Source organism: Ursus arctos, unplaced genomic scaffold, assembly GCF_023065955.2.
Source record: "Ursus arctos isolate Adak ecotype North America unplaced genomic scaffold, UrsArc2.0 scaffold_16, whole genome shotgun sequence".
Lineage (NCBI taxonomy): Eukaryota > Metazoa > Chordata > Mammalia > Carnivora > Ursidae > Ursus > Ursus arctos.
Genome location: NW_026622830.1, coordinates 36,982,645 through 36,993,839, shown reverse-complemented (window position 1 = coordinate 36,993,839; position 11,195 = coordinate 36,982,645). Strand labels below are relative to the sequence as shown.

At 42.5% G+C, this 11,195-nt stretch overlaps 1 pseudogene; it reads right to left on the bottom strand.

Annotated features, from left to right (window-relative positions):
* Positions 1 to 8,960: 8,960 nt before the first annotated feature.
* LOC113258172 (ORM1-like protein 2) lies at positions 8,961 to 9,421 on the bottom strand (annotated as a pseudogene).
* Positions 9,422 to 11,195: the final 1,774 nt, after the last annotated feature.

Sequence of the window (11,195 nt, the reverse complement as noted above, 5' to 3'; positions counted from 1 at the left end):
CACCACTGTCTCTTTTTCTGCTGACTTTTCAGAATTTTTGGCCATAATTTAGCCCTTGAGTTACAGGCTATTATTACTCTATTAATTTTATAGTATTCATTATCTCTTACAAAAGTCATCAATTTTTTAAATCTAAGCTTATTATTTTACCTTTACTGTAGGTTTTTATTGGTTTTATTGCTCACCCTTATGCCCTTTTCAACCACTATTTCTGCCCTTTTATTTTGATTGATTTCTTAGGTAATGTACAGGAGTGTCGTAATTTGCTAGTTTTGTTTTTTTCCAGGAAGGTTGCGTGAATGTTACATTTTCAGTGCCCTAGAATTTTTTTAAACTAGGTTATGATTGACATACAATAAAAAGGCAGAGATGCCACATGTTCAGATTGATGAGTTTTTGACAATTGTGGGATATAGGTAATCACCACCAGAAATAATATGCAGAACATCTGCTTCTCTCAGAAATTTCCCTCATACACCTTTCTAGTCCATTCTTCACACCTCCTTTATTTCCTTCCCCCAAAACCCACTATTTGATTTCTATTTCCACAGATTAACTTTCCCAGAATTCGGACTTCAAATAAATGGGGTCACATGGTACATACTCTTATCTGGCTTCCTGAACATTACAGTTTTGAGCTTCGACCATGTTATTGTGTCTAGCAGTAGCTCATTTTTAAAATTGTTAATATTCCATTATGTATATACTGAAATTTATCTAATTTTTTTGTTGATGAACATTTGGGTTATTTCCAGCTTTTCAATATACTGAACAAGGCAGCTGGCAATATTCTTCCTTCCTTCCTTCTTTCTTTCATTCCTTCCTCCTTCCCTCCCTTCCTCCCTCCCTTCCTTCCTTCCTTCCTTCCTTCCTTCCTTCCTTCCTTCTTTTTAGACAGAGAGAGAGAGAGGTAGTGTGAGCGCATGCGTGCACACACGCACATGCTCATGTGAACACGGAGAAGGGCAGAAGGAGAGGGAGAGAGAGAATCTCAAGCAGATTCCCTACTGAACATGGAGCCTTATGTGGATCTCAATCTCATGACCCTGATATCATGACCTGAGCTGAAATCAGGAGTAAACTGCTTCATCAATAAGCCCCCCAGGTGCTCCTGCTGGCAATATTCTTATACAAGTCTTTTTGTGGACATATGTTTTCATTTCTCTTGGGTAAGTACCTGGCAGTGAAATTACTGGGTCACAAGGTGAACTTTATAAGAATTGCCAAACTTTGAAAAGTGATTGTTCCACTTTCTACTCCAGTGAATAGTATACAAAGGTTCCAGTTGCTCCACATCGTTGCTAGTACTTACTCTGATGGAGCATCCCAGGATAATTGCCGTAGCTGGTTGTTCTAGCTTTTCTTTTGACTTTTTCAGTTTCTCATGCTCTAATTGATTCTACACGGTACTCCAAGTTTCACTGTCCTAAGACTCAGCTCTAATGAGATAATGCTCAGCGCAACTTCTTTCAACACTCTTTCAGTTACTATCTTAGCCTGACACTGAGGTTCTCTGTGATCTGACCCTTGCGTAAATTTTTAATTTTATCTCCTATTCTCTCATACATAAATTCCACACACCTCGCATTCCAGCCAAACTAGCTATAGCTGGCTGCTCCCCAAATCTGTGAGCTGATTTCTCCCTCTGATTTTCTTCACGCTGTTCCCTACCCTCACACCCTTCCCTGACATCGCTCATCCCCTTAGCTCGCCCATTCCCCAGCACTCAGCTCACACTGTAACTTTTTATGATGTCCATTCCCCCAAGCATGAAATTGAACTTGAGAATCCGTGTAGAATTCGAGGTTTTGCCTTTGTTTTAGGATGTTGCACTTCCATGTTTTATTAGAGTTCATTTCCTGTATGTCTTTAGGTTCCTTCCTGGTTGCAGACTAGTTGGAAGGCAAGGATGCACATCTCGTTTCTTCTCTGTGTGCCGTGGGCCCTGACTAACTCTTCACTGAGGGACTGAACAAGCTGGAAGTGCTGTTAAGTGGAGATGTGAGAGCTGTTCATGATCAGGGGTGGCCGCTCTTTTTAAATTGAATTTTGTCTTGCTGTTCGCTTATTTAAAACTAGTTATTTAGAGAGGCTATCAGACCTACTGACCAGACACTGTTTGTATAAAAAGTAGTAGAAGTGATAAAAGTATGGGCTTTGGAATCAGACATACCTGTGTTTCTGCCTCATTAACTGTGAGACCTTGAACAAGTCACTGAATACTTCCGGAGCTTAAATTTTCTTTTTTTTATCAAGTAAGAATGATAGTACTTCATTGTCTTGTTGTGACAATTAGATGAAATAAGTTCTCGAAACATGTTAGAGTTTTCTTCTTTTATTTAATACAGAATGCTGATCCACAAATCGAACTTTTAAAATTTTCTTTCATAATTGTTCTTTATGTAAAATTTAAAAGACAGTTAGGAGGACATTCACGGTGGCCCCATATTGGCAACAATGAACCCAACCCAAGGATAGCATGAGTTACATATCCGCGTTCTAAAATACCACAGGGACCAGGCCCTGCCCCAGGCTTATCAAGATGAGACGCATCATCCCTACTAAAGGCCCTGCCCATCGTATTAAAGAATTGAGAGAAGTGGTAGATTCATAAGAACTGTGGGTGTGAGCCTGGTGAAGCAAGTGGTCGTGACAGAGATGCTTTCTCATCTCCAAAGCCAAGTGATGGGATTTCTAAGAGAATCACACATAAAGACCAGGGCTGCCTGCAAAAAGGAAAAGCTGGATCTCTTTCCCAGAGAGGCATCTCCCAAGGCAAGTAGGCTTGCCCTCTGCCCCACAGTCTAACTGAGGAGGGAGAGAAAAGACAAGGGGGCAGGATAAATAGCAAAGACCAATGGTGGAGATGGTCACACATCCACAATGGGAATGTAGCATTTCCTATGGCATTACAGGAAAAAAAAAAAAAAAACCAGACCAATTTTGTGTCATCTTGTCAATTCTCCACTGAAGATGGATGCTCGAAAGACAAAGGCTGCCTACCAGGAACGAGTGTGTGAGGTTTTCCACCAGGAAAATATAATAAGGGAGAGTGGAAAAGGGTTGACGCGAGCCATGCATCAGCAAATTGTGTGGTAGGGAGAACCCCAATAAGGCCTTTGAAAGAGTTTGTGCATGCAACCTGCAAGCCAATGTCTGTAAGTGTCTTTCACTTGGGAGTGTGTTGGTAGCCAGTCTGGGATAGGTCAGAAGCAGCAACAACCACGGAGAAACAATAAACGTACCCAGTGAAAAGGCTTTGACTGTTTTTCCTGATCCCTTCTTCCTCACCCAACATCAGAGTAGCTACAGACTAGAAAGAAGAGGATCAGGAGGGATTCCAGAGATGGAATGTGTCTTCCTACTTACTGACTCCAAGATACCGAAGCAGAAGGAAAGAGCAGACCACAGACTCATCCATTTTGAAGGTTCAACTTTTGGAGAAGGGGAGAGATGAGATGTACACATGTATTTAAATAAAAATTTGTAAAATGAATAGAATCTTGGTAATGGAAAGTAACTAGAAAGTGAGGGCATCTGCCCAGGAGGTGCCTAAGTGACTGGACAGGAAGCTCCATAGAGATCCAAGGAGAGCCACAGTGTGGGAAATAGAAAACCGTTTCTTGTTTTGGTCCCACTGCATTGAGCCTTAATGAACTGGCCACCAATGCATTCAAAATAATAACATTTTCGCAAATAACCGTGTAAGTACTCAGTAGAGCTACATAAAAGGGTATTTAAGAAAGAAAAAAAAGGGTTTCATGATGATAAGCTACCCACACAGTACACAGTTAAAATGCTGATTTACCGAAAATAAATTTTATTGGGAATAGATTACATATGGACTTTTGGCAGGTTTGTTTTTTTTTTTTGTTTGTTTTTGGTTTTGTTTTTTGATCAGTTTCCTTCCTTCTTTCCTTCCTTCCTTCCTTCCTTCCTTCCTTCCTTCCTTCCTTCCTTCCATCTTTTCTTCCTTTTTTAAGTCTTGTGAAGCAGATTCCGCTAGCTGCCTCCCCAATAGCCTTGATAATGGAGCCCGTTTTGTTCAGGTCTGGGGCAATGCCACGCCCCAGGGGATGGGTCTAACCAATCTAAACCCACCAGGTCCCTACTCCTTTTGCTGGCTACTGTTTCAGGAACAGGCTGGCCAGTGGGTTGTGCTTACATCTGCTGGAAGGTGTCAGGAAGAGGGGTTTTTTTTTTTTTTTGTTTTGTTTTGTTTTTTTTAGGCCTTACAGAAATCCACAAGAAAAGAAAAGCCACCTTCTCCCATCCCACTTTCTCTGTGCTGTGGTAGTAAGGAGGGCACGTATTGCATGGTGCACTGGTGTTATACACAAGTAATGAATCATGGAACATTACATCAAAAACCAGGGATGTACTGTATGGTGACTAACACAATATAATAAAAAATTATTATTAAAAAAAAAAAATGAGGTGGTTCTGGGAGCTACCAAGGGCATCTCGCGCACGAAGAAAGGTTCTGCTGACACCCTGCAGAGGGCAGGCTGCAAGTGGGGAAGCGTCTTCATGGACGAAGGCATCCAGCTGCAGGACCAGACCCGGAGTAGTCTTCATGCCGCTGGTGGGGAGGCAGGAACGCGGCATCCCCTGGGCAGATCGAAGGCACCGTTTCCTGTCCTTGCGCAGGAAGATCCCGCCGACACACTGGGCAAGGGGCCAGGGTCCTCCAGCCCCGGGGGCGCGGTGGTTAGGAAAGCTCCTTCGGAGGCTGGACGCTGCCCTTAGAGGAGGCCCTTCTGAAGTTTCTAGAACTCAAGGCAGTCGGCTGTGATTTGCTGGCGTCCACAGCCCAAGATTATTGGTCTGCTCAGAACCAAGAAGGCCAGGGGTTTCAGCCATGAAGAGCATTCCGGGCAAGAGGCCGCTGTGGTTTCTGTACCTGACCTTGAGGGTCTTGAGGGCCTCAAAATTACTTCTGGTTAGGAAAAAAGAAAGCTGCTTCTGTGGGCGGGGAAATGCCCGGATGACTAAGCTTGGGCTGACATCTTGTGGCTGGGTGTGAAATAGGCGCTTCAGGAAGAAGTTCCCGAGGCCGGGGAATGGGTGGGAAGAGAGGGACCCTGAGAACAGCAAATTAAAAAAACCAATTAACCAATTAATTAGCAAATTAAAAAACAAAAAACCAAAAAGACCAATTGAGATTTTCTAATTGTATGATGATATTCTTTAACTGCATTTTAAAGGATATCTATGGAAAGATAATATTTTTTTTATTATGTTATGTTAGTCACCATACACTACTTTATTAGTTTCTGATGTAATGTTCCATGATTCATTGTTTGCATAGAACACCCAGTGCTCATTGCAATACGTGCCCTCCTTAATACCCATCACTGGGCTAGCCTATCCCTCCACCCCCGTCCCCTCTGAAACCCTCAGCTTGTTTCCTGGAGTCTATGAAAAGATAATATTAAGAATATATATATTTGAATATTAAGAATGTACATATTATATATATACATATATATGTGTATGTGTGTATATATATATATATATATATATATATATTTGCTAATCCGAATGGCACAGGAAGAAGTTATCCAAAAAATGATGACTTCTGCATCGAATTAATTTCTAGCATATGGGAGATCCCCTTCCCTTTACTGTTTGGTGGTCCTTAATCTGAGCAGCCTGTGGATGTTGGTAGGTATTTCTGAGAACCCCGAAAGTGTTAGAACGTTCCACAAACCCACCTAAGCCCCTGGTCGCTTCATGTTCCAGGCTCAGGCTCAGTCCCTTCCCTCTGTCTCCTCCTGCAGGTCTGACATCTTTCCCACATTCTAGTAATACCCTCTGGTCTGTTTTGTTGAAGAACATGGACAAAGAGGACCCATCCAGTCATAATTAACAAAAGGACCATGGATTAAATACACTCTCCCGACACTTGAGGATAACACAAGGAAACTGCAGTGCCTAAAAGGGAAACTTAAAAATAATACTCCAGTTTTTATTTTCCTGGAATTTGTCAGCTACCTTTCCCCTGTGATTTCTCTACTGGCCATAGCTCCTAGCATGATGCCACGTTACCAAGGTCTGCGCTTTGCTCCCAAAAGGGTCCAAGATTTAATGTCTTCCAGAGAGAAAGACCCCAAGTCCTGCCTCTGGTTCCTGTCTGAAGAGACAAAGCATCAGTTCACATCATGTTAAGCTCTGCAGTGAGGCACCCAGATCATGAGGACAGAGAAGGGACAAAGGGCTGATTGAATCAATTACCCCTGCCCCCCACTTCAGGTTTGGTCTCTGGGAAGTGCCATGGTGGGTGGTTCTGGGGTGCTGGTAATGTTCTATTTCTTAATCTGGGTGCTGACTCCATGTTCATGTTTACGTTGTGAAAATCCATGCAGCTGTACTTAATATATTTGCACGTTTCATTATATACGTTATTCTTCACCAAAAAAAAGTTTGCTTGAAAATGCTGATGCCTCTGAACTTCCATGCACATTCACAAGGAAACACACATACAGTGCAGCAGGTGGCACTTGTGAGAAGTAAAATATCAATTTTAGAGAAGTAAAGATACCACCTTTCTTTATATATTTGAGCAGTGTAAGTGTGTAAATCTACTTTATGTGCTTTTGCTAAAGAAAGTGGGTCAAAAATCTATAAACATGGTAGACTTCCCAAATTCGATGACAGTGACGCCATTAGGAAACACTCAGGCTAGTTCTATGTTCGTTACTCTCCCGAGCAGGAAGTTATCTAGAACCAATTTCAACTGACAGAGATTAAAAAAGAGATTTAGTTGTCATTATGGCTGCATACTATCATTATAGCTATGTTAGTAGTTATTGTTATGTTGATGTATTATTGGAAATACCACATACTTTCTAATACTCTTGGAGGTCTTAAAGGACTTTAATTAAAATCTTCTCCCAATTGACAGTAGCATCATAAATAGCCAAGTTTAGTGGAAAGGAGAAAGTGGGTCAAGGCCGTACCTTTCAGCAGTTGTAACATGTCAGATGAACCACATAATCTCTCCAGCTACTTTCTCACCAGTGAGAAAATCCTCGAATCTGACGACCCCACCACCAGGCAGTGAGAATAAAGGAAATGCTACACGTTGAAGGCCTCCATAATCTTCATTCACAGGATAGCTCTTGATGATTGCAGATCGGTCTGGAGAAATGAAAGGCCAAACATGTCCATATTCTGTAACTCTTAAGGTAGCTTTCCGGCACTCTAGTCCTTGCTAGATGGTCTCAAAGAAGAAGTGTTGGCAAAATCCAATTGTTGCACCCCCATGTTCATAGCAGCATTATTTATAAAAGCAAAGACATGGAAACACCCTAGGTGTTCCTCGATGGATGAATGGATAAGGAAGTAGTGATATATATATATATATATATATATATATATATATATATATACCTTATATATATATATATACCATATATATAAGGAAGTAGTGGTATATATATATATATATATAGTGGAATGTTACTTATTCAGAAAACACAAGGAGATCCTACCATTTGTGACAACAGAGAAAGACAAATATTGTATGATCTCACTTATATGTGGAACCTAAAAAAAAAATCATAGAAAAAGAGATCAGACTTGTGGTTATCAGAGACAAAAGGAGGTGGGGCGGAAGGGAACTGGAGGAAGGTAGTCAAAAAGCACAAAGTCCAGTTATAAGATCAATAAGTACTAGGAATGTGACCCATATGATGACCATGGCTAGTACTGGTGTATGATATATAGGAACTGTATATAGTTAAGGGAATAAATCCTGAGAGTTCATCACAAGGAGAAAATTCAACTTCGCTCCCCACTTTAAAGAAGTATCAGAGGACTCCTCCAGAAACCTGTCATAGGAGGAACATACTTACTCCTGGATAATAAGCATCCTTGCAAGATCTTCTTTTTTTCCTTTTTACTGTATCTATATGAGAAGACAGATGTTAGCTGAATTTACTGTGGTCATCATTTCACGGTATATGCAAATCAAACCGTTATGCTGTATGCTTGAAACTTACACAGTGATGTATGTCAGTTATTTCTCTATAAAACTGGAAAAATGTAAGAATTCAATTGGCCTTTGATTCATGGTGCTTACTAATCTGCCACAGGAAGTGAGTTTTATATATATATAAATAAATAAAATGGCTTGTGCTGCATGGACGTGAACTGCTCTGTGGGGTATGACACAAAGTGGGAGTAGGATAATTCTTTCTTTGCATCCAGCCCTGCACCCTGCAGCTGACTTCTTAGTGCTCACTCAGTTTTCTCCCTGCCACCGCACACCCATAGCACCTAACTCCCAGCTCCTGTGTCATCGGGCTAGGTGGTTTTCTCTGTCCAGTGAGGCTGGCCCTGCCTGCTCATGGAAGGTGCTACAGAGTCAGAGAGTTAATGCCCCTTGAAGCAGCACTCAATCAGTACCTTAGCTCCCCTGCCCCTGGAGAGAGAACACTGAGGCTGTGTTCTACTCTCCCATAGGCTAGAGCTCCTGTTACTTCAGGGGTAGCTGGCCTGATGTCATACCCATGATAGGGTGGCTTCAATTCTCTGTCTCATTTCTCCACTGTCCAATTCCTGTTTCCTTTACCTCTCAGGTGCACTAATTGCCTCAAATCCCTGTCCTTTTCTTTTCTAAAAAAAATTCTTTATTATAGGGAAAACACACAGTAAAACAGCTGGAAGGTGGTAGAGTGGAAGATCTGGAAAAACTTAATTACTAAACAAGCTGCCCAAACATGGCGTCCTGCTGTGGAGGAGAGTGATTTGGCCCTTATCTTTCCCACCTTTCCTGATTCAAAGAAACCTGCTCTTTGACAGACTGAGCCCAGAAAGCCCCATTTTCTAATCTGTTCTCTTCCTGGGGCTTGGGAAAGGGTGTATAGTTCTCAGGCTTTCAAGATACAGAAGACAGTATGGAGAAGGAAAGGATGTAACAGCCCTTCCATCTGGTGTCATCCCAGCCCCATCCCTCAGTGGTTGTTGATGCCAAAGAGAAGAACTCCATGGAATTGGGGCAACTTAGGCAGCAGTACGCTGAGCCATGAGGCTGTGTTGGTGAGGAAGTGAGCAGCGTCATACTGGGTGTAGAAGCTGGCCAGGAGGTAGAGGACAACAGGAGAGATGCTGAGGAATTTGCTGGGAGTCATAAATTGGAGCCCATGGTCCATCTGTTCCCAGCGTGCCGGTAGCCAAGCCCTTCCTCGGCCAGGGGCTCAAAGGGTGTCCTTTTCACTGTATGTAAGAAAATATACATAGCCAAGTTACGGATGACATTGGTCAGGGTCCAGACAACGGGAATGCTGAAGAAGGGGATGCTGAGTAGAACCACATGCAGCAGACCTACCAAGATGGTGTAGGCCAGCCAGATGCCCCGGTGATTCATCTCTCGAGTGTTGGGGTTTACTTCGTTGTGTGCAACCCCCACATTCATCCTCCCACAGTGGGGGATCAGGCAGGAATCCAACTCAATTTCCTTTCGAACTGTCTTTGAGTTTGTTCCCCCAAGTTGTCCCTGAATAGCCAAAATGAAAGAATGAAAGAACTTCCCCATTGTGCACAAAGGAAACGCTGAAGACCGAGGGAAAAATAACTTAAAAGGCGAGACCGACCCTCTCTGCTCTTAGAGACATGAATGGTCATGTTACTCTGATCCTTATGCTTCAACTGTAAATTGAAGGAGTAAGCCTAGGCTTGGGGCAGGGGCTTCAAGCAGCAAGGAAAACAAGGACCTCACTTGATTTTCCTGAAGAAGATAATAGGGAATCATGAAGAGGTTACATTCTCCATAATTTCAGAGAAGGGTCAGGGGAAACAGTCAAGGAACCACTAAGAAGGGGGGAGAGGTGAAAGTACTTCGAATGCCCACCTTTTCCTCTGGGCTTGCCCATCCTGTCTGTCATCCCCTTGGCATGTAAGCAGGCGGCATCCCAGTTCCTTCTCTAGAGAGTTGGTGCTGCCAAGTATTTGCCCATGGCTTTTGGATTGAGCTAGGAAGCTCGCCATCTCAAGAGATGCAACCCGATCCCCAATTCCAGGCGTGGCTCTGATTGTATGAACTTGGCCCTTTAAAATCATGCGAGCTCTCAAGTTGATGATGCTTAGCTGGGAAGCAGACCTTGCCTGCCCCTCTTCACCTACAATTCCCCAAACCCTAGTATTGGGCCCACCCATTCTCCTCCCAGCTTCCCTCTCTAGTTCATCATTTGTGGGCTGTCCTCGAGGCTCTCTTTAGAGCTCCTCTCTAGGTATTTAACTCCCCAGGGTTCTACCTGGTCCCCTTCCCCCAGCTTTCTCCTCCCACCATTTTTACTCAGCACCCCTTTCCAGTCTCTTGGCAGCCCCTCCCTGCTGGCTTCAGAAGCCCATCGCAAATCCCTGTCTTAGCATCTGCCTCTGGCGGATCCCAAACTAAGACAATGACCAACAATATTGCCTCTAATTCTTGACTCTTGAAATTGAATTTATTGCCTATCCATGGCTTTTTTTCCCTACTGTCCATGCCACGGTCATGGATCAAAGTGTATAAGACTGAGTTGGGAATGGGGTATTGATTTGTTTTGGTAGATACATGCATGTATCAAGAGCATATTTCCCAAAATTAATCATTATTGTTTTTTTTTATTAATTAACTTTTTATTATTATGTTCAATTAGCCAGCAATCATTATTGTTTAGTATCATCTAGGTTTCGCCTCCTCTCCAAATACAATTCTTTGGAGTTCTGGTAACTTTAGGATGTGTTCAAGATCACATAATGTAGGTTTCCTTAAGGAAAAGAGATTTCCTAATGTGCTGATTTATCAGGGAACCATGAACTATTTTAATAGATGAGATTCATTCTACTCTGTAATTCCTCTGTCTCTCCCATCAATCACCTCCCATTTCTTTCCCTTTCTTTTTTCTCTCCACATTCCTTCCCTAATCTTTTGTCTTCCCAGGGACCCCAACTACCCACCTCACTTTAAAAGAAGTATCAGATGACTCCTCTGGAAACCTGTCATAGTACAAACATACTCTTGAATGGCAGCATGCCTTGTAATATCTCTTCTTTGCCATTAAGTTAATTTAAAAGACATTGGCTTCTGAGTACTTCATTGGCAGAAGCCTTGCTCATTAGAATGCTCGTTCATGGGACGGGCTCTCCGGCAGTCATATGTTATATAGAGTTGAGATCTCAGATACCTTAGGACAGCTCAGGATCAAATT